This window comes from Hemitrygon akajei, chromosome 12 (genome assembly GCF_048418815.1).
Source record: "Hemitrygon akajei chromosome 12, sHemAka1.3, whole genome shotgun sequence".
Classification (NCBI taxonomy): Eukaryota; Metazoa; Chordata; class Chondrichthyes; order Myliobatiformes; family Dasyatidae; genus Hemitrygon; species Hemitrygon akajei.
In genome coordinates this window covers 89,588,342-89,615,195 of record NC_133135.1, presented here as the reverse complement: position 1 = coordinate 89,615,195, position 26,854 = coordinate 89,588,342, and the positions used below count along the sequence as shown (strand labels likewise).

Below are 26,854 nucleotides of genomic sequence, written 5' to 3'. Positions count from 1 at the left end.
CCTCGCTCCCCTTTCAACTTTCTGCTTCTTTATCTCTACAGTTCTTTCATGCTTATCCCCTCCCCTCCCCCCTTTATCTTTTCTCTGATTGGTTTTCCACCTGGCGCCTCTAGGCCCTACCCCCTCCCCTATCCCTATTACTGGGCTTCGGCCCTCTCTTCCCCCCCCCCCCCCCCCCCATTCCTGATAAAGGGTCTCGGCCCGAAACGTTGGCTACTCTTTGACCACAGACACAGCCTGATTATTAATTTCCAAGGCAGGTTGTGGTGGCAGGTAGGGGGGCTGTCGACAGAAGTTAATCCTCATTTCCACTGTCTGGATAGCACTTAGCTCCAAGCTGTTACAAGTGCACCATGCTGCAAGACCGTCTACTTCTCTTTGATAGCTTGTCATATTAGAGACGAGACCAACTACTATTGTGTCATCTGCGAACTTTAGGATTTTAATTTACTTGTCTGTGGAGGTAGTCAAGAAAGAACAGGAGGGGTGAAAGAACATAGACCTGGGGACAGCTTATGCTTATAGCTGTTGGATCAGACAAGCAGGAACCCAGCCTTACATGCTACTTCCTTCCTGTCAGGAAATTCATAATCCACTGGCAGATACTGTAGGCTACAGCTAACTGGGTTAAATTTGCTGTGGAGCAACTCCTCCATAACAATAGTATTGAAGGCGGAGCTAAAATCCATAGGTGCTGGGGGGGGGGGGGGGGGGGGGGTGGAGTCCAAATGTTGAAGAATGTGATGAAGGCACATTTTAACTGCATTCTTAACTGAGCAACTTGCTCTATAAGCAAACTGTAGCAGGTCAAGAAGAGATCGGTAATGGACTTAAGATAGGCTAACATCAGACATTCAAAGGTTTTCATAACTACTGAAGTCAGAACGACTGGCCCCTAGCCCTACCTTCTACCCCCTTCCCCGAAATTAATAATCAGCCTGTGTCTGTGGTCGAGTCATTCAGTTTCTTGGGGACTACAATTACTAGTACATTGAAGTGGGACAATCACATTACGCTCATCACCGGAAAGCCCAGCAGAGATTGTTTTACCTATGCCAGCTCAGGAAACTTAACATCTTGGGTCGTAACCTGATAAATTTTTACTCAGCAATCATTGAGAGTGTTGTGTCCACCTCTATCACTATAATCCAGTAATTTTTTTCCTTCTTGGGAACTTGTAAAGCAGTCTGGAACCCTACATAATTGCAGGGAGGTGTTAAACAGTTCAGTGGCAATAAAACTAATTGAACTAATTAGCCTAGGTAAGGGAGGGGAAGACTTGGGAGCACTTCTGTTTGAAATTGGTGAGACTTTGCAAGGAACTCTAGACTCCCCAGCTGTTGTTGTTGAAGTCTCTCTCTAGTCGATCCTTGTAAGTGGCTTTTGGCATTTTCAGAGCTTTATTAAACTGCTATTTTACAGAATTATATTCCTCGCTGTTTTCACATCTGTAGGCATGATCCTTTGCAAATCCTAGAGTCCTCAACTCATTGATGAACCACAACTTGTCACTGTTAAACCTCACAATGATCTTTTTAGGAAGACACACATCTTCACAGAAGGACATTTCAGTGTCAGTATATTCATCTATACTGTGACATCAGCCTTCCATGGTCTTCCAATTCGTAGGGCCTAAGCTGTCTCTTAGCCTTCCAAAAGCCTCAGGATCCATCATCCTCTGACAGTCCCAGTTAGTTTAGACTGTTCTAGTTTTTGTTTACAGATGGGAACAAGCATGATCATGTTACAGTCAGAGTTGCCAAGGGGTGCCCGGGGAAAAAAGCAGAATGCCCCTTTAATGTTGGTAGAGAAGTGGTCTAAAGTTTTGTATTCACATATGGGGCAGCTAATCATCTGGTGGTATTTGGCCAGATCATATTTCACTTACAATGGTTAAAATGTGTAGTAGGCTTCCATTAGTCTTGATAAACCATGGATTTGTGCCTCGTAAAGTTTCCAGGGCGCAAGCCTGGGCAAGGTTGTATGGAAGACCGCCAGTTGCCCAAGCTGCAAGTCTCCCCTCTCCACGCTACTGATGTTGTCCAAGGGAAGGGCATTAGGACCCATACAGTTTGGCACCGGTGTCGTCGCAGAGCAATGTGTGGTTAAGTGCCTTGCTCAAGGACAAACACGCAGCCTCAGCCAAGGCTCGAACTAGCGACCTTCAGATCACTAAACGAATGCCTTAGCCTCTTGGCCACGCACCAACACAATAGTTAAAATAATAAAAATGACAGTAACAAATTTTCTAAATCATCGATGTTATCAGCCAACAGCTATTTGGTAGACTGAGTGTTCACGTGAGAGAGGGATATAAATTGGATCCAGTCAGGATAACAGAGTGAAAATCTCTGGGTAGGTAGAACAGTTTACAATGAATGAAAAGAGCTTCTAAGACAGCAGAGGAAAAAAGAATGGCGGACACGTCCCTGCACCATCTGTTATTTATAATCATGCACAAGCCACCACCACATGACTTGCCGTGTAATGCGCTATTACGATTTGCTCAAATTAGTTGATATCCTGGCATCTGAACAAATCTGTCTGTTTTGTCCGAGTTAACCATGCTTTAACAAAAGGCAGAAATACAGGCATAAAGTAGAAAGCTCTTTAAAATCTCCCGCATGTCTGTCTGAAATGTTGTTCAAATAACATCTATGTGTGAGTGGCCATCATCCTACTGTACTTGCTGAGGCCTTCTGCTGTTTACGCAACATTTTACAATGGAAAGTCTAAGGGCGGACTGGAGCCATGCTGTGGAGCCAAAGCAGCTGCTTCCTTCAAAACTGGGTATTTGGCATCAGTCTCACTACCTACCATTAAGACATTTAATAGACACTTTTGCAATACATAATCAAATATAATAGCAAAATGAAAGAGTAAGCCTCTCATAGCAGGCCTTTCAACATCCCTCCACTGGCCACAAATTTCCGTTACCTCTATTTCAATTGAAGCACTTTGGCTTTCAAGTAGTTTGAGTTGCAATTCAATCCAACTGTTAATCACTGACCTGAGACCAGCTGGCCTCAGTGAGTACAATGATGGAATGTTACAAGATTCCCTCCCCAACACCAGATGTAATTCCAGCAAGCCAACAACAGAGTTGACTAACGAGAGAAACCCACTAAAGTGAAAGAAATTCAATTTGTTCTCCTGGGTAAAGCAATATTTGAAACTGCCAAATAAGAAACAACACAAAATATTATCACTGGATATTAAAATTGGGATTCACAAGGTATCTTTTAAAAAAGAGGGCAGCATATCAGAGTAACTTAAGTAAGTGCCATCCCATTATTGGCATGTTACCTCACTGGCAAGTTTCTGGAAAATTTGTGACCAAAGGGACCATTAACATTTTAATTTTCAGAATGAGCAATTGTAATAATTTAACTAAGAAAAATAAAAACATTTTTTTAAAAATCCAGTGTTACATCATCATGATTTGCACCCCTCCACTGGAAGTTTTATAAGCAAACAAACATTGGTAGTTTGACTGCACTTTGAATCCGAAAATTAACACAACTTGGAATTTCGGTTTAGAGGAGATTTGGATGATATCAACTTTTTTTAGATTACTTTTGAGGATCAAAATTTTTGGAATAACAAAGGCAATTTTAAAGAAGGTAAAGAAATTGCATTTATACTTTCACAACCTCAAGATGCCCCAATTATGTTTCCTAATATATATGGTTTTGCTTTATGCCAAAGAGACTGTGAGAATGTCAGAGGTCTTCGTGGTGGTCATGCCGTCAATTAGACCTTTCTGCACAGCAGCAATTAAACAGTATACATCTCTCCCCATACTCCATGTTTATCTTCATTTTCCATTTGCCCATATCCGTTGAACTACTTTGTTTCAGTTCTTGCAGGAATTGCAGTTTGCTTACTTTGGCTTACCAAATGATGAACTATCGTTGTGAAAACATTGCTGTAGTTCATTGTTCAAAGTAGTCTGTTATATATTGAAGACACATGAGAGGCTGCAGACGTTGGAAGTCAGGATCAACACACACAAGATGCTGGAAGAACTCAGCAGGTCAGATGGCATCAATGGAGGAAAATGAATAGTTGGCATTTCAGGAACCTTCATCAGGAGACCTCCTGTTCTTTTTGTGCATTGGTCTTACATATTCAAAGTTAATTCTTGACTACACAGAATAACAATGACATAGTTCTAGATTCCCTGAGGTGTTAGAAAGAAAGACTTGTGCTTATCACTGCTTTGGGACTCTGCAGAACTACTTTAGAGTCAATGTGTAACTTTTGAAGTTGTTGCTTTCTTTCTTTCTTTTTTTCTTTATCAATCTTTTTATTAATTAAAAATACATATACATATATATAAACAAGAGGAGAATTATCTCAAATATTCTATATTGATGACAATTCATATAAAAGGTAAAATAAACATTATCAAGATCATACATAGTATTAATCTAATAGTATATAATAAAAAATAAGATACCTTTTTTATGCCATGGACCCCTACCATTAATTGTTGGGAACCCCTGACTAACAGAAAGTTCTTCTGAGCAATACTTGATACTGCATAGAAGTGCCATCCCTGATAATGCGTAAAAGATTGAAAGAACAAAATATTGATAAATTGAGAGTAACTTTTAGAACCAAACACTAAACTCACTCTATAATCAGGTAATTCTGAGCTAAACTGTAGCCTCAAGCCATCCTGTAAAAGTCAATTTCTGGTTATTTTCTTTCCTGATTCATGTTCCTTATAATTAAGTCTGTAAGTACATCACGTTTCCTCTCACAGTCCAAAGAAGTACTGGTTGGTAGGTTAATTGGTCATTGTAAATTGTCTTTCCAATATTTTTATTAGTTTCTACATAGAGGAATACAGAGTACAAGAAAGTGTACATAAGAGGTCAGAAAAGATTAAAACAAACCACCAGTTACAGTATATCTGTTCATAACAACAATTACCGTAGATTTCGCACTACAGAGTGCACCTGATTAAAAGCCGCTGGCTCTAATTTTAGAAAGAAAATCAATTTTGTACTTGTACAGGCCGCACCGGATTTTAGGCCGCAGGTGTCCCACGTTGTAATATGAGATATTTACACAGAAAGATATTACACGTGAGGATTTTTTAACTTTTAATTAAATCCATATGGTAACAAACAAATACATATTGCAAATGCTTTTTTTCGAACCGTGCCTGTAATACGGCTACTTTTAAATATACATACGTATCGGTAACACACAAATTACGTTGCATATACATTCCAATATCTCCTAGCGACTGGTAAAAATATATATACTGCAGCCTACCAGGAAAAGTTATTGATCGCCTTTAACTTAAAAGCAGCGTTTTGGCTCCGCCGCTCCCCCCCACCTTCCCGTTTATCGCAAACCGGTATTTCCCACAAGACGCGGCGAAACCGGATGTGACGTCTAGCATTCCGGGCTGTAGTACAGAAAACATACTAACAAATGAATTACTAAGCGAAAATATTATAAACTAAGTAACTGCCATAAAGGCAGCACAATGCTTTTCTTCGAGTGTTTTCCATGTTGATGAGGGTGAGTACAAATGACTGATTTACAATAATTTAATTGTGAAAGTGCGCTTGATTTATCGTACAATTTCATTGGACCTCTGTGAACTACTCATCAATTTTATTGGTCTACTGTTACGAGGCAAAATGTTTTTGGCGGCATGAAAAAAAATCATGCATTAGCCGCACCGTAGTAAAGGCCGCAGTGTTCAAAGCTGATCAAAATGTGGGAAAAAAGTAGCTGCTTAAAATCCGGAATCTACGGTACATTACCCCGTATTCATATATGTTAATCAATAGTAATATTAACTATACTAATTACAAAAGAAAAAAAAATCTAACCCCCTACCAAGACCGAAGCTGCTCATTAAGGAGCAAAAAAGGTAAATACCTTCTTATATAATAAAAATTAATAATTGCCAACATCTGAGTTTAAATAACAAATTGAAAGTTTTGAAAATAATTCAGAAAAGGTCCCCACAATGTTTGAAAGTCTTGATTAGATTCAGAAATTGAGCAACAAATTTTCTCTAAATCTAAACATGACATAACGTCACATAACCATTGAGCATGAGAAGGAGGAAGAACATCTCTCCATTTAAACAAAAGCATCTTCCTAGCTGTAAGAGAGCTAAAGGTCAAAATATGTAGATCAGATGCCTTCAACTTAACATCTTGTCCTGCAACAATATCAAAAAGGGCCGTCAGAGGGTTAGGCTTAAATTTGACTTTAAAAAGTAAGGAAAAAGTTTGCAGATTCGGGCAGGACCAAAACATATGAATTAATGGCGTTTCTCCATTATTACTTCTGTCACAGTAGGGAGATATATCTGAGTAAAAACGTGATTATCCTTAGTTATATGAGCTCTATGTACCACCTTAAATAGTATGAAGGAACGACGAGCACATAGCGATGAATTATTAACCAGTTTAAAAAGTTCATTCCAAGTTTCCTCAGATATCGATGTCTGTAAATTGTGTTCCCAAAGATTCTTAATTTTGTCTAAAGGAACATTCCTCGTCTCCAGTAACATACCATAAATCTTAGATACTCAACCATTATGAAAAGGTGTCAGACTAAAAATTACATCTAGTAAGTTCTTATCTGAGCTTAAGGGGAATGTACATAATTGAGATCTTAAAAAGTCTCTAATTTGTAAATATCTAAAAAACTGTGTTTTGGGTAAACTGTATTTAGCCGACAATTGGTCAAATGAACAAAGGTTTCCTCCAACAAACAGATCCCAAAAACATTTAATACCCTATCAGTCCCATTCCTTAAAAACTAAATCAATCACAGTGGATTTAAAAAAATTAGAATAAATGGGGCTTGAAAGGAAGAACCACAATAAACCAAAGTGTTAACTACCGTAGATTCCGGATTTTAAGCCGCTACTTTTTTCCCACATTTTGAACAGCTTTGAACTTTGCGGCCTTTAAAACGGAGCGGCTAATACATGATTTTTTTTCATGCCGCCTCGTAAACATTTTGCCTTGTAACAGTAGACCAATAAAATTGATGAGTAGTTCACAGAGGTCCAATGAAATTGTACGATAAATCAAGCGCACTTTCACAATTAAATTATTGTAAATCAGTCATTTGTACTCACCCTCATCAACATGGAAAACACTCGAAGAAAAGCATTGTGCTGCCTTTATGGCAGTTATTTAGTTTATAATATTTTCGCTTAGTAATTCATTTTCTAGTTAAAGTTAGAAGAGTTTTAACTATATTTGTTTTCTGTACTACATCGCGGGATGCTATGACGTCACACCCGGTTTCGCCACGTCTTGTGGGAAATATACCAGTTTGCGATAAACGGAAAGGAGGGGGTCGAGCGGCGGAGCGGCTTTGGATCTGAGCGAACGCTGCTTTTAAATGCCGTTTGCGATAAAACGGGACGGTGGGGGCGAGCGGCGTTAGATCTGAGCGAAACGCTGCTTTTAAGTTAAAGGCGATCAATAACTTTTCCTGGTAGGCTGCAGTATATATATTTTTTACCAGTCGTTAGGAGATATTGGAATGTTGTTCAGTAAAGAAGTATACGCAACGTATATTTAAAAGTAGCCGCGTTACGGGCACGGTTCGAAAAAAAGCATTTGCAATATGTATTTGTTTTTGTTACCATATGGATTTAATTAAAAGTTTAAAAATCCTCACGTGTAATATCTTTCTGTGTAAATATCTCATATTACAACGTGGGACACCTGCGGCCGAAAATCCGGTGCGGCCTTTACAAGTAAAAAATTGATTTTATTTCTAAAATTAGAGCCAGCGGCTTTTAATCAGGTGCGCTCTGTAGTCCGGAATCTATGGTAAATTGCATTCAGATCCTCAGAGTATGTTTAACTATTAAAATATCAGTTAGTTTACTTACAGATAAGGTAAGTGAGGATCCAAGAAGAGAAATAATAGAAAATTTATTAACAGAGTTAACTTCTAAAGAAACCCATACTGGACAATCTACATGATTAATATAGTATAGTCAAAACGTAAGGTATATCTTTGAAAATTGTCCCCTAATTAGGCTAGGGTTAAATCAGGGGGTTGCTGGGCGGCATGGCTTGAAGGGCCAGGCGGGCCTATTCTCCACTGTATCGCAATAAAAAATAAATAAATACTTGAAATCATTTCAATCGTTTCAGGGCTCTCAAACATTACTGGTTTAAATGTAACGTTTTATCACTGCTTCATTACAGATGAGTCTTATGTTGCCAACTCAAATCATGACAAATAATCCTAACGTTAATGAAAATGTTTGCCAACTCAATCAAATCAGCAGGTAGCTTTTTACTCCCTCTTCTCAAGTACATTTCAACCCAACATTTGGACTGCCTGATATAATTTGATTTTTTTTCAATGGTACTCAATAATAGAAGCCAACTGGCTGAGATAATAACACTGAAGAATCCTGTTGGCTTTAACAAGTACAACTAATCAGAGCCATCAAAAAAACAGGCAAGTGCATATGCATGTGTCAAGAGACAAGAGGATGAAACTTCCTAGCAGTGTCTAGCCATGCCAAGGGAAGTGACTGAGTAACAGATGGTACATTATTTATCATTCGCTTTACGCTTACGACTGTGTGACTAAGCTCAAATCCAATTCCACATCTAAGTTTGCTGATGACACCACTATTGTTGGCTGAATCAAAGGTGGTGATGAATCAACAGATAGGAGGGAGACTGAATATCTGGCTGGGTGATGCCATGGCAACAACCTTTCACCTCAGTGTGAGCAAGACCAAGGAGATGATTATTGACTTCAGGAGTAGGAAACCAGAGGTCAATTAGCCAGTCCTCACTGGGGGATCAGAAAAGGTGGAGAAGGTCAGCAACTTTAAATTCCTCAGTGTTTTTATTTCAGAGTATCTGGACCTAGCACACAAGTGCAATTATGAAGAAAGCATTATACACCAATACCCTTGCACAGAAAATCCTCCAAAATGTAGTGGAAAGGGCTCAGTCCATCACAGCTAAAGCCTTCCCAACCATCGAGCACATCTACATAGAACATTGCCGCAAGAAAGCAGCATCCATAGTCAGGGACCCCCACCATCCAGTCAAGATTCCTTCTCGCTGCTGCAATCAGAAAGAAGGTACAGGAGCCTCAGAACTCAGACTACCAAGTTCAGGCAGTTACTACCCCTCATCCATCAGGCTCTTGAACCAAAGGGGATAACTTCACCCAGCTTCACTTGCCCTATCATTGAAATATTCCCACAACCTACAGACTCACTTTCAAGGACTCTTCATCTCATGTTCTTTATATTTATTCCTTATTCAATATTGTTTCTTTCTTTTTTGTATTTGCAGTTTATTGTCTTTTGCACACTTCTTGAACGCCCAAGTTGGTGAGGTCTTTCAATGATTCTATTACACATTTATTGAGTATGCCTGCAAGAAAACAAATCTCAGGATTGTATATGGTGATATATATGTAATTTGATAATAAATTTACTTTGAGTCTTTGAACCACTGCTCCTTATTGTCAGATTTCACATGGAAATTCAAACCCTCAAACTCAATTCAGAGTGCCTTTCGGGGCAATTTGAAAGAAAGGAAACAGCATGCTGTCACTGAGTTGTCACCAAGAATGCAGACAACCAACAAGGTGGTGTCAGCATCAGGCCCAGATGAATGCAGGTTGTAAGCTTGGTTCAGGATGTATGCTGTGATTGAAAAAGTTAAAAACTATAACACCATTGAAGGTGAATTCATCCTAAATCTATTTTTTTAAACTTGTGCTTAATTTCATTTGTGCAGAATGGCTTAATTCAGTCAGTATTGCAAAATTTCTAAATGGATTTGAAAATTTATCCTGGCTTCTACAGGTATCAACAGATTTATAATCAGGTGATTCTGAGCCAACCTGATCATATGTAATCACACGCATCCTGATATCATCACTGCAGCACAGTGGCAATCCAAATACAAACCCCATTCCCAGAAAAGTTGGGATATTTTCCAAAATACAATAAAAGCAAAAATCTGTGATATGTTAATTCACGCGAACCTTTATTTAACTGACAAAAGTACAAAGAAAAGATTTTCAATAGTTTTACTTACCAACTTAATTGTATTTTGTAAATATACACAAATTTAGAATTTGATGGCTACAACACACTCAACAAAAGTTGGGACAGAGGCATGTTTACCATTGTGTTACATCACCTTTCCTTTTAATAACACTTTTTAATTGTTTTGGAACTGAGGATACTAATTGTAGATTTGCAATTGGTAGTTTTGTCCATTCTTGCTTGATATAAGACTTCAGCTGCTCAACAGTCTGTGGTCTCCGTTGTAGATCTGGACTGGCAGCAGGCCAGTCAAACACACGCACTCTGTGTCTACAAAGCCATGCTGTTGTAGCCCGTGCAGAATGTGGTCTGGCATTGTCCTGCTGAAATAAGCATGGACGTCCCAGGAAGAGACGTTGCCTTGATGGCAACATATGTCTCTCTAAAATCCTAATATACGCCTCAGAGTCAATGGTACCTTCACATACATGCAACTCACCCATGCCGTGGGCACTGATGCACCCCCATACCGTCACAGATGCTGCCTTTTGCACCTTTCGCTGATAACAATCAGGATGGTCGTTTTCATCTTTGGCACGGAGAACTTGACGCCCGTTTTTTCCGAAAACTAGCTGAAATGTGGACTCATCTGCCCACAGCACACGGTTCCACAGTCTTTCGGTCCATCTGAGATGAGCTCGGGCCCAGAGAACTCGCCGGCGTTTCTGCATAGAGTTGATATATGGCTTTCTCCTTGCGTAATACAGTTTCAAGTTGCATTTCTGGATGCAGCGATGGACTGTGTTAAGTGACAATGGTTTTCCGAAGTACTCCCGAGCCCAAGTGGCTATAATTGTCATAGTAGCATGACGGTTTCTCAGGCAGTGCCGCCTGAGGGCTCGAAGATCACGCGCATTCAACAGTGGTTTCCGACCTTGCCCTTTACGCACTGAGATGTCTCTAAATTCTCTGAATCTTTTCACAATATTATGTACTGTAGATGTTGAAAGACCTCTGCAATCTTGCGTTGGGAAATGTTCCTTTTGAACTGACTAACAATTCTCTCACAAATTTTGGCACAAAGGGGTGAGCCACGACCCAGTCTTGCTTGCAAAGACTGAGCCTTTGATGGACGCTACTTTTATACCCAGTCATGATACCTCACCTGCTACCAATTAGCCTGCTTAATGTGGAGTCTTCCAAACCGGTGTTACTTGAATATTCTGTGCACTTTTCAATCTTATTTTAACTCGGTCCCAACTTTTGTTGAGTGTGTTGCAGCCATTAAATTCTAAATTTGTGTATATTTACAAAATACAATTAAGTTGGTCAGTAAAACTATTGAAAATCTTTTCTTTGTACTTTTGTCAGTTAAATAAGGGCTCATGTGAATTAACATATCACAGATTTTTGTTTTTATTGCATTTTGGAAAATATCCCAACTTTTCTGGAAATGGGGTTTGTATTTCAGGAGCTCCATTCCTGAACAATATTTAACATCCCGAATGTTTTGTCCTTTATTTTGGCTTTCCCTCTAACATAGTATCTTTCCTCATTTCCAATCTGTCTGGTTTTAAGATCAGGTTTGAAGATGACTGAAGATCAGGGCGAGGATGGTGATTTGGACGGCAGGTATATATTAATGACCTCTCATCATTCCTGACAGAATGCAAGCCAGACCAATAGAACTTTACAAGAAAACATCAATGATTAATTTCTTAGAAAACACTTAAAGAATGCAATTACATTCACCCTTTTCTTTAAAATAGAGGGTGACCAGACCAAAAAATTCTTAAAATTCAATTTTTAAAAACATGACTGGAGCACTCAGTTACACAGGCTTCCTGACTGGCTGCTCTGCTGACGTCAGTTATTAGACAGACACATGTTGGAGTAGGTCCACTCCAGGCAGAACCCTGTGCAGATTTAAATTGGCCACAACCATCTGAGTCAGGAAATGCTATGATTGGCTGAAGAGTATTCTTTCTTAGATTGCATTTTGTGGCAGTCCAGAATTGCTGATGCCCCACCAGGCTCCAAAGGAGCTGCTTTGGAACTTTCCCTGTAAACAATGCCATGGCAGTGACTCAACACTTGAGTGAGTTTCAGAAAACATAAAAGGCTCTTCTTTAGTGATAAAGCTTGGGTATTTTAAAAGTATAGACTACTCAGGCTTTAAAGGGACTACGGTAAATTAAATAATACTCATTGATAGACCAGGAAGCTTGCTAGTTTCTTGTGTTACGTACCCCGTAACTGGGTCACTTACCAGCAAAGATAGAGAGGTCCGTTGAAGTCTGATAGTACTATTTTTAACAGTATTTATTGATAAAAATACACAAAATAATATCAAGGCAAACTTACAGATAATATACGTCGTCAATACTAAATCTAAAAATGCGGGTCTAATAGTAATCAATAAGAAATAGTTCTATCATTGTCTAGGGGATAATGTATTGTCCGATGGAAATATAAAAGTCACTCAGTTCATTCAAGCTGCAGCTTTTGGGTTGGAGAGAAAGACGGGTTAAAACTTGCCCATTCCTTTTATGATGTCAATCCTTCGAGAGTCGTTGGGAGTTGATTTCCCCGTTGTTAGCTAAAAACCGTTCTGCCGTGGTACAGGGCCCCCCGATTCCGGGGCAAATGGAAAAGGACGCACGTGGCCTTCCACTGGTTTTTGCTATTACGGGATCGTTAGCGTTTCTTCTGGTGCGTCTGAGGGGCTGTTCCCACAGACCCTCTTTTTATCCTGACTACCAGGGCCTCAGGTGTCAATCAGGTTGGGATGATGCAATCCCTCCACCAACCTCCCCCTCGGTTCATTGCCTGGGGCTTCGATGCATAGTACAGGATGCAATACACAAGTCCGTCTCCAAGAGACAATAGCCGGTATCAATGGGTCCGCCTTTCGGAGGCCAGGACATATTCCAACTCCTTGTGGATTCTGCATGTCTTTCTCTCATTTCCTGGGTCTCCTGAATGGACTCAATAGTGATCTTGCGATTCTCACAAAGGAGGGGGCTACCCCGCACCCTTCGGCCCCTCAGAGCTGTGGCACATTCGTAACACCCCCTTTCTTCAAAGCGTTTTCACCAGCGGTGAAAACGAAGTAGTACAGAGTCTTACAGGATTTTAGAATCTAACACAATATAAAAGCTTTTCCTTTTCACTACAGAGTAATACAGTTATACATTCAACTCAGCATCTAGATGGTTACTGATTACAATTGTCACTTCCTTTAATATCTTAACATCTTGTACCCTACTAAAGTCTTGTAGCATCAGACTCCAATTTAGTAACCACCTATTTTTTTTCTTCAGCAAACAAAACTAAAGAGTTGTGATCTTAAGCTTACGTGTATACTACAAAAGTTCATGCAAATACTAATTGTTACGTTGCTTTCAAACTTAACAGGCAGGCTTCCATGGGGGTTGTCTTTTATTATTCACAGACTTTGTCGAAATCCCTTAAAACCGGTTTCTGCTATTTAAAAATGGCATCCCCATTAACCCTCGTCTCTTTTCCGGTTAGTTCCCACGTGGGGAACTTGGGTACCCTGGCGAAATAGGCTTTTGCCCGCTTCTTTCATAGGAGTTATTTTATCAACACTGTGTCCCAAACTTAGACCATCTTCTGAATTTCCACCCAATTCTTTAATTTTACGCAAGTTGCTAGCTTTCTCTTCAGGACCCTTCAGGCTATTAGTTTTCAATTCGAACTCTTTGTTCAAGCAGCATTTCAAATTCTGCCTTTTCACACCACACTCTGGAATAACAATAGCACGGGGGGCCCCGTCATCTTCCAACTCAACCTGTAAGTGATCCGCAGGTTTTTAATTTTCTTCATTCGATTTGGGAACTACATATTTCCCGTTTCCTTCAATGATAATACTCATCTCCCCACTTTTGATCTCCGCATTAACTTTTAACACACCTTCGAGCACAAACACCTGGGAACTCTCACTTCCGACTAGTACCAAGGTTAACCCTTTCTTCGCTGAACCAAGTCTATCTGACCCACAAGGACTGCCTTCCTTGTCAACTGAATCAAATACCTCAGACTTTTTCTGAGCTTCATTACTAGGTTCAGTACCACGTGCATCCACATCTTGGACACATTCCAACGGGACATTTGCCTCTTCCAAGTTTTCAATACCCGTACCCGGTCCAAACTCTAAATTCCCGATTTTCCCAGCTACTCTCTGGGCAACTCCCTTCCGGAGTAAACTCAATCCCGCGGGCTGAAACAACCTCATCTGCCAACCCAGCAGACTTCTTCAATGTAAGGGCACCCTTTTCATCTAGGACTGCCCTCAGTTCATTATCGGGAACACCTTTAGAATTTTCAACTTCTTCAAACAGTTCTGCCAAACCAGACAGATCATCCATGTCCAACTCTGGACCTTTTAACAGTTCTACCTGTTTCTCATCTTTATCTCCTGCCTCTATAACTTTTCTCCTCGCTAAGAAAAGGTCTACCTCCTCTCCCTTACTCTCTTTCACTTTACTACTCTTCGTTTTACCACCCTCTAAACCCTCGTGGTACAGGGTTGGTAAAAACGTCTCGGCCAAATCGATACTGGCCAGATTTAAACTGCTCTCGTTCTCAGCTGCCTTTCTCGACATGCTGCGAGTAACCGCGCATGCGGGATAGATCTTGGACGCTAGGGGCAGGGCTGCAACGCTCACCGGCCGGCTCGTCAGCGTCATTGCTGACCAAACCTTACCACCGGCTAAATCGTTACCCAGAAGGACGTCCGCGTCAGTTCTCGGGAATTCTGATCGCACCCCCATTTCAACTGGTCCAGAGACTAGCTCACAATTCATAATGACCCTATGCAAGGGCACCATTTCCGTCCCTTGGCCTATTCCTTTCACCGCTACCATTCCCGTCTTGCGACCAAAATCTAGTACCTTACTGCTGATCAATGATAGTTCAGCCACGGTGTCTCTCCAGATCCGTACTGGAACTGGGGTGCCTCCCTCCCTCACAGACACGGTTCCGTTTGACATACAAGTCTCAGACCCTTCTCGTACTCTGTCTACCCGGGGCTCTCTTGTCGATTTACTGATTACCACGGCACATCCGATAGGGACTGCTGCTTTCCCTTTTCCTGTCTCTTTCTTCGGAGCAAAGCACCTAGATGCAATATGCCCCCCCCCCCCCCTTCCACAATTAAAACAGGTCAAGCCCGGAAATCTCTGGCCGTCTTGCCTTTCCCCCTCAATCTTACCCTGGCGGGACCTCTGCCTCAGCCGGCGGGCTTTCTCAATCGTTCCCACGGTCTCTCTGGGAACTTTTATTCGAGGAAAACTTTGTCTTGTGGGTTAGGGCATATTCATCTGCGAACCTAGCAAATTCTGAGATGGACTTATTCGGCTTCTCATTCAAATACATCCGGATGTCCTCCGAAACACAACCTTTAAATTCCTCAATCAGAATTAACTCCCTGAGATGCCAATAATCCTCTTCCACTATCTCTGCTGTGCACCAACGGTCCAAGAGCACACCCTTCTCATAGGCAAACTCGGTATACGTCTGATTCCACCCTTTCTTTAGATTTCTGAACTTTTGTCTATACGCTTCAGGTACTAACTCATAACTCCAGAGAATGGCCGCCTTTACTTTGTCATAACTCTCCTCCTCTTCCTCCTCCATGGACAACGCCGTATATGCCCGCTGTGCCTTCCCTTTTATCACACTTTGTAACAACGCCACCCACTGATCTCTGGGCCACTTCTGATTCACTGCCACCTTTTCAAAAAGCATGAAATAACTATCAACATCCATCTCCTCGAACGGAGGTACTAACCTCAACTCCCGACTAACATTAAACTGCTCCTCTCGGTCTGACCCCTGAACTCATTGCTCTTGCCTTAACTTCTCCATCTCCAAGTCATGTTTCCTCTGTTTCTCTGCCTCCCTCTCCTTCTCGGCCCTTTCCTTCTCTTTCTTAGCTGCTTCCAGCTGTTTCAACTGAATTTCGTGCTCTCTTTGTTTCTCAGCTCTTTCCTGCTCCCGGTTCACCTCTAACTCCTTTAGCTGGAGCACATGCTCCCTTTCTCTCTCGGCCCTTTCATTCTCCCGTTTCACCTCTAACTCCTTTAGCTGGAGCGCATGCTCCCTTTCTCTCTCGGCCCTTTCATTCTCCCGTTTCACCTCTAACTCCTTTAGCTGGAGCGCATGCTCCCTTTCTCTCTCGGCCCTTTCTTTCTCCATCTCAGCTCTTTCCCTCTCTTTCTCTCTCTCTCTCTCTCTCTCTCTCTCTCGGCTCTTTCATTCTCCTTCTCAGCTGCTTCCAGCTGCTTTAACTTAATTGCATGTTCCAACCTTAATTTCTCCAACTCTAACTGAGCCGTCCCACTAGCTGGTACCTTTTCAGGGATATTTTCCAATACCTCAATTGCAAACACATTCTTCCCAATATAATACTGAGTTATTGCCCTTCGCACCTCCCGCTTTTTCATTGACAACCTCACCTCTGCGAGGTTTAACCCCTTCGCCAAATTTATCAAGTCTGATTTGGTGGCCGCCTCTAGTGCCTCCAGAGTCGGTTTTCTATAAATTCACCCACGTCCATCTTTGCTGGTTTCCCGTCTGGCACCCGCGTAACCAGATCCAAGTTTGGACTTACAAGCCCGATTCACTGGCCTCCCAATTTGGTGTCAAATCCTGAGACGAGAACCCCAATTATTACGTACCCCGTAACTGGGTCACTTACCAGCAAAGATAGAGAGGTCCGTTGAAGTCTGATGGTACTATTTTTAACAGTATTTATTGATAAAAATACACAAAATAATATCAAGGCAAACTTACAGATAATATACGTCGTCAATACTAAATCTAAAAGCGCGGGTCTAATAGTAATCAATAAGAAATAGCTCTATCATTGTCTAGGGGATAATGTATTGTCCGATGGAAATATAAAAGTCACTCTGTTCATTCAAGCTGCAGCTTTTGGGTTGGAGAGAAAGACGGGTTAAAACTTGCCCATTCCTTTTATGATGTCAATCCTTCGAGAGTCGTTGGGAGTTGATTTCCCCGTTGTTAGCTAAAAACCGTTCTGCCGTGGTACAGGGCCCACCGATTCCGGGGCAAACGGAAAAGGACGCACGTGGCCTTCCACTGGTTTTTGCTATTACGGGATCGTTAGCGTTTCTTCTGGTGCATCTGAGGGGCTGTTCCCACAGACCCTCTTTTTATCCTGACTCACAGGGCCTCAGGTGTCAATCAGGTTGGGATGACGCAATCCTTCCACCAACCTCCCCCTCGGTTCATTGCCTGGGGCTTCGATGCATAGTACAGGATGCAATACACAAGTCCGTCTCCAAGAGACAATAGCCGGTATCAATGGGTCTGCCTTTCGGAGGCCAGGACATATTCCAACTCTTTGTGGATTCTGCATGTCTTTCTCTCATTTCCTGGGTCTTCTGAACTGACTTAATAGTGATCTTGCGATTCTCACAAAGGAGGGGGCTACCCCGCTCAGAGCTGTGGCACATTCGTAACACTTGAAGCACGTTAAACAGAGACCTTGTCTCCATAGATCCATTTTTGGAGAAATGGGTAGGAGAAAATAGTAGAGAGATATATCTAAGAAATAAACTAAAAATTAGGGAAAAGAAATTGTAGTGTTCCTTGTAAGGACTATAATTTATTGGTACAAACTTCTGAAAAGCATTTTCTCATTAAGTGATATCACCCAGAACATATTGTGCAAATCAGAGATAGTAGTTAGCAAGTAGGTAAACTTAACTGATGATCAGAAAATTCCATTATACTAACAATCTGAAAATAAATTCTTAGCCAGGGCAATGCAAGCAACTTACTCTTTGAAAAAACAAGGAATTCGATAAGTTTAAAGCTCAAGAACCAACATCCACAGTTACTCAAGGTCAAAGACCATGGGTTTTTCAGATTCCATCCTGACTCCATGAATACCATGACTCCTGCCACTGGTTCAGTGACTGGAATTTAGAGAGACCTATTTGACAACATATCAACTATCAATGCCATCAAGTCTCTTTTATGTCCCAGTAAAGGAAGATGTAGGGACTCTAAAATGGATTTGTTATCTTAAATCCCATTGAGAACTAAGTGCAATTACTTAAGCAGCATGCTCACAGATAATATCACAGATGGCCTCTTGTTGGAAGGTGACGATCAAGCTCACTGATACAAGGTCAATGAATATACAAGCCTCCACCCACACGGACTACCATTGGGGAATTTTAAATTAATCTTTTTATCCCCCTTGTGATCTGCAATTAATCCAGGATTTCCAGAGATAAGTGGACTGAAGGTGGTTAGCAAACAGCAATGGCATCACGGCAGTTATGCTAATGGTCAAATAATCTTGGAGTTTAGATCTGGAGATGCAGTTTCTTAAACACACCCTGTGGTAACAGCCTCTGCAAAGTACTCAACCAATAATTACTGTATTCTTACACAGCAATCTAATAATTTTCCAAAACTGATCAAACAAAACTGATTATGTGGGCCTACTAATTATTTTTATTTTATTTAAAATCAGGTTAAATCATAAAAGATTCACAGCAATAAATGGAAAGCAGGCTATAAACCAAACTTTCAGCATGGATTGAAATCATACAATAAAAATATTGTGAAACATAATAATAATATTAGGCTTCCCAGCTGTTCTCAAGTGACTCATGCCACCTGCAACTAAGAGATTGGCTTTTAGGTTATTCAGATTTGTTTTCCTTGGCAAACAAGCTCTTATACACAGAAAGCAACTCCATCATGTCCAAGTGTGACAATTCTCTGAAATGCCACTTCAGCCTTGCATCTCACATTTTCAACAAGCAGTTTTATTGCTAATTCCAGATCTCTTTCATCTTCTTCTACATAGTCTTCCTTTTAGTTGGTCACCAGTCTTTACCACCCACTTTTTGGAGGCTCGACACTGTTTGGATCATTTGGTTTCCACTAGTTTTCACTCTGTCCCTGACCTTCCTTTTGTTCTTCCTGATACTTCCTCTTCCTCTGTAAGTTAAGACTTTGCTATCTCAAACTTTACCCTGTTCTAATGAAAGGTTAGCAACCTAAAATAAGAACTTGGGTTCATTCTCTCCTCCGATGCTGGTTAACCTGTTGAATATTTCAAGCAGTCATTATTTCTAAACTTTTGAATAATAAGCAACACACACAAAACGCTGGAGGAACTCAGCAAGTCAGGCAACATCTATGGAGATGAGTAAACAGTCTATGTTTTTGGCCAAGATATTTCTTCAAAAATAATAATTTTTGATGAAAGATAAATAAGTGTGTTCACTTAACATTTGTGTTCTTCTGGATGGATAAGTTGAATTATTCTGCAACTATGTTTAGATTTTGATAGTGCGATTCTCCTTTCACTTGTTCATAAAAGCACACAGTAAGCTTCTATCTGATGGACAATTCCCTCAGCTCCGACAATCACATCACCCACTTCTGAAGTCTACCACTCTCTTCTATACATTGGCTTCCCAGTTCTCTGTTCCTTTGAAACTACCCTTTGAATGCCCTCTTGCTCCAAATATATCATCTTGCATATTTTTCCTTCTTTCTACAAAAGTTGAGAAGCTCCAGAATGGGAATTAAATTCCAAAAATTGTTGAGAAGTATTGCATGTAAATATGACACTGGTTAAGTGGGCACAAAAGGTCCCATTCCACGAACCTGAGGAGCAGCTGATATCCTTCCTTTATTAGCCAATATTCACCCCCTCCCATTTCTCACTCCCCACTCTACCAATGGCACACAGTCTTTGCTGATTTCTGATTTTGCTGTGCACAAACTGGGTATTATTTTGACCTGTCATACTGTACTTCACTGCCTGCAAAATGCTCTTTGACAACCAGAGATGGTAAAAGGAATTGGGTAAATGCAAACCCATACTTGGCATTATGTAATCATTGTTCTTGTTATGTTTTTCATTCTTTCTAATCTTGGTGGTGTTCAATATGAGGGACCAAAGCCATTGACCTAGGCTTTACATGCTCAAAAGAAAGATGTTACTTTGGGGAAGGAAAATGGGGAGCAAGAAAATTGTGTTGCAGTACTTTTATATGGAATCAGCCACATGCTTCAGGAACTCGCACACAATTTACTCTAGGTTGACACAAAATTTAATATTGTCAACTTACTGTGTTAAGAGTTAAAAGGAGTATGCGTGTAATGCCCCACAGATTTGGGAAAAAAAAGGAAATGATAAATAGCTTGACTCAACATTCTTTGAGAAAGCAGCTGCCCAAATCCAACCAGAGGGAATATTTGCCACAGTGTATAGCTTAGAATCAGATTATCATGGATCACCTCAAATAGCCAAAGGAGGTTTCTATCCCAGAGCTTTTCAATGTGACAGGAAAAGAAACTGTTGAATTAACCATCTCTCCCACATCTTTTCAATGGTACATGAGAAATGTCACTGTGTAAACATGGGTAAATGTCAGTATTTTCCTTGCACAAAGCTGGATTCCGGAATTACTTTATTATCGTCAATATGCAGCATGCAGTCAGTAACAATCTTAAAACTCTCTGCTTTCCTTCCCACCATTCCTTTGACTTGCTGGGATATTTTGTGTTTTTCATCAGCCCCGAACTTACATTGTGGCATAGCTTCCATCTAAAATTAATAAATATTTCTAACTCAAGCAAGTATCTGTGAAATAAATGTGTAATTAGACATCTAACAAATCCATAAACCATTATTTAAGAGGCATTTTAGATGGTTTAATTCAGTATTTTTCTTTCAACATAATTGCAATTTATTTTAAAAGATATGAACACTAACATGCCCATGTGCATTAGCACGTTGTTGGCAGATGTTGTTGCAAAACTTTCACTAAGTACTAATTAAAAGAGAAAATAAAAGTGCTAATTGCTTCATATACTGATTTAAGAATTTGAAGTCCATCTATTTATAATTCTATTGCTCCCACTTGGTTCCTGCACTTACAGAAACACGGAAAATGAATGTTGATTCATGATTTCTCCCAAATGCAATCTCAGATTCTCAAAATTCGACATTGTTTCAATCTTAGCTTCTTTGTAAATATTTGCAGGCAACTGGATAACACTTGCTTAAATTGTGGTTATTGCAATGAGTGAGTTGTAATAGCAAAATCAACACAATGAAACCGCCCACTTTCACTGGGAGAGGTTAGCATGGCATCATGTGAAAGGTTGAGAGAGGGATAGGGCAGTGAAATAAATGCTTTCTGGGAGTTAGTGCTACAGTAGTGAGATGCACACTTGCCTGGAATTTACTATGGTAAATGGAATGAAGAACTTGTGTGTGCCTCTGTGCATCTGCGGTGATTGGAAGGTGTCAGAATAGCAGTTCCTGCCAAAGGAAGCATAGCAGTTGCTCGAATTTTAAATTATCTGAATCTTAATTTACTTTTACTTTGTTAATTTAGCAGGATAAAGTAGTCAAATGTTAACTTGCACCATATTCACTTGAGTTCTCCATTAAAGGAAGACAGGAAGCTATTAAAATCCATTTGAGTGATCACTTTGAAATCATTTTCTTCAAAAATTTCCACCAATCTGATTCCCAATTTGTCACTAGTCTGAAGCAAATTGTAATCCCAATCATTCCAGTTCACAAGACCTGGGAAAATGAAGAGCTAACTGCAGGATTTTCAAACTTTTTATCCGGTAGATCATAGCATTCAGACACTTGATCCAAAAATCACATATTTACAGAAGAACTGTATTTCCTGTGCTAACTCCACCTGCAAGTTTGCAGATATACCACTGTTGGGCACTACAGCTCAAATAATGAGTCAGACTATAGGAAGGAGATAACAGAGTTTAGCAACCTGGCATCATGACAACAACTATTCCCTCAATGACAACAAAACAAAGGGGCTGATCAGTGACATTAGAAAGGAGGGTGGTAAACATGCTCCTATCTACATTAATGGCTTTGAGGTTGAAAGGGTTGAGAGCTTCAAGCCCTATATGTGAACATGATCAATAGTCTGTATGGTCCAAATAACTGGACACCATGGCGAAGAAAGCTCACCAACACCTCTACTTCATCAGGAGCCATTCCTCATTGACCCTTAACAATTTTTATCACCCTTAACAAGTATCACAGGCACATTCTGTCTGGATGTATAATGACTTAGTAACTGTTCTACATGCCGCACAGCAAGAAACTGTAGAGTTGTGGACACAACTCAGCACATCACTGATATCAGCCTCCCCTCTATGAATTCTGTCTACTCTTCTCGCACCCTCAGTAAAGAAGCCAGCATAATCAAAGATCTCACCTTCTCTATTCTCCCCTTTCCCATCGGGCAGAAGATACAAAAGCCTGAAAAGCCTATACCACCAGGCTCAAGGACAGCTTCTATCCCACTGAGCTCAGTTTTATTGCTTAGATGTAGTGTACATTTTTGGTAGCTTATATACTTCATTCTGCACTGCTACTTTCTTTACATTGTACTACCTCAAAGCACGGTGTAATGATTTGATTTGGATGAACTGTATGCAAGACAAGCTTTTTCACTGTAGTCTTGGTACATGTGACAATAAACCAAAACCAACACTAAAGCAAATTGAAGTTTGCTGATGACACCACTATTGTAGGCCAAATCAAATGTATTGATGAATGAGAATCTAGGAGGAAGACTGAAAACCTGGCTGACTGGTGCCATAGCAATAACCTCTTTCTCAATATCAGCAAGATCAAGGAGCTGATTATTGACTTCAGAAGGAGGAAACCGGAGGTCCATGAGCCAGTCCTCATCGGGGGATCAGACGTGGAGAGGTTTAGCAACTTCAAATTCCTCTGTGTTATCATTTCGGAGGATCTGTCCTGGGCCCAGTATCTAAGTGCAATTATGAAAACAGCACAGCAGTGCCTCTACTTCCTTAGGTGTTTGCGAATATTTGGCATGACATCTAAAACTTTGTCAAATTTCTATAGGTGTGTAGTGGAGAGTATATTAACTGGTTGCATCACAGCCTGGTATGGAAACACGAATGCCCTCAAATAGAAAATCCTACAAAAAGTAGTGGATATGGCCTAGTTCATCACGGGTAAAGCTCCCCTCACCATTGAGCACATGTACATGAAGGGTCGTCGCAGGAAAGCAGCATCTATCATCAGGGACCACATCACCAAGGATGTGCTATCAGGAAGAAGGTACAGGAACTACAGGAACTTCAAGACAACACCAGGTTCAGGAACAGTTACTACCCCTCAATCACCAGGTTCTTAAGGAGGTAACTTCACTCAACTTCTTGGCCCCTCATTGAAATGTTCCCACACCTTCAAGAACTCTTCATCTTAAGTTTTTGATATTCATTGCTGATTTAGTTATGATTATTATTTATTTTTTCTTTTGTATTTGCACAGTCTGTTGTTTTTTGCACTTTGGTCGTCTGTCTGCCCTATTTGGTGTGGTCTTTCATTGCTTCTAGTATGGTCCTTAGATTTACTGAGTATGCCCGCAAGAAAACAAATCTCAGGGTTGTATATCATGACACATCTGTACTTTGACAATTAATTTACTTGAATTTTGTTTGAGAGTATTTGAAATTGAAGCAGAGCAGAGCTACTTGGAATATGAAAGACAAATATATAAAAGCTTTGAATTGTAAACATATTTCTTTATTCCTTTTCTTTTTTTTGGTGCAATAAAAATACGGTAAGTAACAAGATCAGTGAATTTTCAAAGACATCATTAGTGAATACAATAGATGACCTCTCAATAAGAATTGGAGAATCATTTTGGCTCAGTAACTACAGATTTATCTGTAAGTTAAATTTCACAGCTCTAGTCTCATCCAGGACTGCCTACAAATTTGCCTGGCACTTCAAAGCAGCTCTGCACCATCAGAGATGGTAATATTCAGCATACCCATTGAAAAAGATTTTTAAAAATACTCTTATACCATCTGAGAGAAAAAAAATTCTCACTGTATCCTGCTTGTTAATTATTTTTGCATTGATGCCAGTCAAACTAACTAGGAGGACATTCAATGTTCTTGGTCGTTGCAAGGTCTTCCTGTCCACTATTAGTCTTGTGTTCATCTAACAGTAGGACCGCTAATTAGCTTAAGAAAGAATGGCAGGCTAAAAGTGCAGCCAAATTATTTATGAAGCTAAAAATAAAATTCAACAGAAGTTAGATTTTGCAAAAGACAAGTGTTTTGGGTGGATTTCCTTCATTAGGCATGAATAAGTTTCTTAGGAAAAGGGGAGGTATGGGATAGATTGAGAAACAAAATATGCCATCACAGAGTTGACCAATTTAAATTTGCAAACCCATTCAAGACCTCCCAACATTTTCTTTTCAAGTACAAGGCAACAGAAGGGATGAACACAAACTGTGAGAGAGGTCCTTGGAGATAAACAAAGTAAATCCTCAGATGGGAAGTAAAATAACTTGCCTAATAGGAGAGCAATATTGTCAAATTTTATGCTCCTTTTATTAGAGAAGGATGGTATGTCTGTTTGATTTAATGCACCATTCTGGTTATAGATAAATACTATACTTCACAAACAGGTTCACTGCTTCAAGCTAATTTATTCTTTGACACATAATCATAACCACAAAAAATCTTGAAACCAGATGTAAAACCTTCAGATTTCACTTTCCCCTTCCTCAATAGCAGCAACCCGCATCACCATCAAGCAAGTTACTTCATTTCATCCAAAAACATAGTAAGTCCTACTTCTTATAGCCCATCTTGATGAATTCATATCACCAATAATCGTAACACTTGGCCATTTCAGGCACCAACATACAGTTTAACTTTATAAACTTCCACTTCAGATTCTTTCTTTAGATCCTAAGCCACTTCTCATGTCCAAATCACTCTGATTTGATCTCACTGAGGCTTGAATCTGTCAGCTGATTTCGTCTGACTGAGGTTTGAATCTGGCCTGTAACAACAGCAGTAATAGCAATAGCAGTTCCTGGAGATCTGCATTCAGTGTCTTCTTCTTCTCACTGTCAAAGCACTCCAACAAAACCTAATTTTTAGGCAATATTAAAGCCTTAACTGGAACACTTGCAAAGAGATGCTCTACGCAGAGCCCTCTAAACATAATTTTGTCAATTATTTTTCATACATCCAGATATAATCACTGTTGAGTTTCCCATGTCCACTTTTGATATCATTTCTTGAAAAGCAAAATAAAGCAGATTTCTTTTCCGACAGTATAGATTCTTGTTATCCCTTTTGTTGAAAGCTGTCATTCACCTGCAACTAAGCCATCTTTCAATGACTCCATCCTGTTATTAATTTCATCATACAAGTATTCTGAATCAATATTCCTTGCTACAGATATTTTGCAATATTTTTGCTTGCAAGTAGTTCATACACCTGGAATTACCACTGTTCAGGTAACAAATAATACTTGTCTTAAGCAAATGGAAACTAATACCCCAAAGCATTGTTGTAGATAGGGTGAGTTTCTCTGCCAATCCACTCTCATTTGAAACTGTTAGCTGCTTATGCTGTTCCTGCAGCTGAAGGACACTATCCCTCAGCACAATTTAATCAGAATAGTCACCAGACAGCCTACAATGCTAAATATAAATTGCATAAAGGTACTGACTTGATGCAGTAAAGAACAGGGCACACAGCAAAACAGTTGGTACATCGCAGAGGGAAAGAGAATAAACCTTGCAGATTAATAATCATCCATCAAAATGAAAGTTATTAATCTGTAACATTAAAATTCTCTCTCTCTTCCCATCTGCTCAGTGTTTAAGTTTTTTGTTTTCATTTTATATTTATAGTCTCCACAGCATTGTTTATCAATCAGAATGGTTAATCCTTCAAATATAGTTACATCTGGCCACTGTATGGCACAAGAAAATAGGAGCAGAAATAGACTACCTTGGCACCTCAAGACTGTCCTGCCATTCAATATGATCATGGGTGATCTGCCCCAGGCAACAACTACTCTTCTATGACAGATCCCCATATTCCATAATGCCTAGTCTTTCAAACATTCATCTACTTTCACTTTAAATGAACAAGCCTTGACAAGTGTCTCGGGTAGAGATTCATCACCCACTGTCAGAAGAAATTTCTACATGCCTCAGTTTTAAATGATTGGCCACTTATCTTGAAACTATGACTCTTTGTTTTAGAAACTCCCACAAGTACCAATATTTCAACATTCACCCTGTCACAGTTCCTTACGATTTTATAGTTTAGTATGATTATCATCATTTGCCTCCAATAAACATTGACCAAAGCTGTTTAGCCTCTCTTGATAGTACAATCCTTTTATCCCAGGAATTAACCTGCTGAATTTCCTTTGGACTGCCTCCGATTCTACTATATTGTTTCTGAGGCGGGACTGAGACAAGTTACCAAACAGAGCAGAGCACATACTCCACATTTAATAGCACAGAAGGAATGCATTACCAGCATACTAAACTGCTTCACACGCACTTCCCCCAATAGCTTATTAATGAGAAAGTTTCAGAATTCAAAGCAGAAGCAACGCATTTATAAGGAAACAGAAAGTAGAATATAAATTTGGGCTAGTGATAAACACAAAAACAGATACATGCAGGTTCCTTATAGGTCAGGGGTTCCAAACCTGGGGTCCACAGACCCTTTGCTTAAAGCCATTGGTCCATGGTGTAAAAACACAAAATGCTGGCAGAACTCAGCAGGCCAGACAGCATCTATGGGAGGAGGTAGTGACGATGTTTCGGGCCGAAACCCTTCATCAGGAGTGAAGTAACATGGGATGGTCGAGGGGGGACAAGAAATGGGGGGGGGGGGATGAAGTAGAGAGCTGGGAAGTGATAGGCTGAAGGGAAATGG

The 26,854-nt window shown here is 40.1% G+C and overlaps 1 protein-coding gene across 3 annotated transcripts in view; it reads right to left on the bottom strand.

Moving 5' to 3' along the window:
- Positions 1 to 26,854, bottom strand: part of atf6 (activating transcription factor 6) — a 377,097-nt gene that overhangs the window by 34,877 nt on the left and 315,366 nt on the right. The gene's annotated exons all lie outside the window — the stretch shown is intronic.